We start from the raw sequence: 1,998 nt of genomic DNA, 5'->3' as shown, positions 1-1,998 counted from the left end.
ATCTTGAGGAACATCAGAAGGAGGCATTGGTGAATCTGTAGTTGGCATTAACTGCTCCTGATCCCATGGTATGAAGCATTTCAACCGCTACACATACACAATTTCTAGAGGATTAGCCTGGTGGATGTCATGCCGAACCTCATAAACTTGTGGTCCCACTTGTCGCAGCACCTGACACGGTCCTTTTCACTGAGCAAGTGGGACCATAAGTTTATGAGGTTCGGTATGACGTTTAACAAGCTGATCTTCCAGAGATTATGCATGTGCAGTGGTTGAAACACTTCATACAAAGGGATCAAGAGCAGTTAATGCCACCTACAGATCCACCAATACCTCCTCCTGATGTTCCTCCAGATCCCAGCCCATCTACAAGAGAACCCTGATGGTCTTCCATTATTCTGAGAGGAGGGAATGACGTGAGGGCCAAGTGTATAGGTTATATACGCAATGAGGCACACTTGAACTCTCTTGCATCAATACACCTCCAAGACCAATATTAGAAGCATCCACAAGCAAAATAAAAGGTCGAGTGTAGTCAGGATATGCCAAAATTGGAGGAGTCGTCAATAGCTCTTTGAGATCCATGAACGCATGCTCACAATCTAGAGATCAGATGAAAGATGACATTGATGACTTCAGCAACGCTCATAACGATGCAATGTGATCAGAAAAATGATCCACAAAATGACCGAGATACTGCACCTTGCTTAAGAAGCGTTGCACATCATTCACACACTTTGGAGTAGGGAACTTTAGAACAGCCACAAGTTTTTCAGGATCAACTTGCAAACCCTTACGAGAAATACGGTATTGTGTCCTTGAACCTAAACATGCACTTTGACTACTTCAGCTTTAAACTAACGTCCCGTAGCAGATCTAACACTTTACAAACATTACGAACATGTTTTTCCCTTGTCCCCTCCGAGTGAATCAAGACATCATCAATGAAGTTAGCAGTCACTTCTAGCATATTGCAAAAAACCTCATCCATCATCCACTGAAAAGTTGCTAGAGCATTGTTCAAACCAAACGGCATCACCAAGAACTCATACAAACTAAATGGTATATGAAAAGCAGTCTTAGGAATATTTTCTTCGGCCATCAGTACTTGCCAGTACCTAGAAGTAATATCTAACTTGGTGAACCAACGACTTCACCCCAGACGATCCAAGAGATCAGCAATGTGAGGAAGAGGGTACACATCCGGGATCGTCATTTCGTTTAACAGACGATAGTCGATACAGAAACGAATACTCTAATTAGGCTTTGTCACAAGATGAGGTTCACATGCCCAAGGACTCCACAACTTCCGAATAACACCCTTCTCCAACATCTCCTTACTATTTGCACATAAAATTTTGATCTCTTTGGGTGACTGACGACGAACAAGAACCTTGATTAGACGAGCATCCCCGGTTGGAATTGGATGACGTGTGGCAATATTGGCCCCAGATGATAGGTCAAATTCAAAGAGATCAGAATACTCCTTCATGAGCCAGTCAACCGCTGCAACATAAAAATTGTTGGAGGGATCAAAAAAGGGAAGAGCAGAACAAAACAGAAACATAGGAGGAAATAGTGGGGGAACAAAAGTAATAAAAGAAGAGATAGAAGTAGAGGGACGAAGAGGTGCGGAAGTGAGAGGAATGGATGAAACATAAGAAAGTATGAGACAAAGGGGAAAAGCCTCAAAGTCACACTTGGTATGATTGTGCTGCAACCAATCTATACCAAGGATGAAGTTAAAAGCTTGACTCGACACCACCCGCAATGACTGCAACTCAAGTTTAAGATCGCCCACACGCACAACCAAGTTTGCCTCATCCTGTGCATATGCATGTGTACGGCCGTTGCCATAAAAAATGAAAATTAGTTTTACCGTACAACACAAGTATAGACAGCAACGTGTGGCAATAGGTCGAGCAATAGAAGAAAAACTTGAACTTGTATCAACCAACATGGAGAGAATAATAAAAGACTTTTTGTTATAAAAACGAG

The sequence above is a fragment of the Selaginella moellendorffii genome, unplaced genomic scaffold (genome assembly GCF_000143415.4).
Source record: "Selaginella moellendorffii unplaced genomic scaffold, v1.0 SELMOscaffold_57, whole genome shotgun sequence".
Classification (NCBI taxonomy): Eukaryota; Viridiplantae; Streptophyta; class Lycopodiopsida; order Selaginellales; family Selaginellaceae; genus Selaginella; species Selaginella moellendorffii.
This window is presented reverse-complemented; position numbering follows the sequence as displayed.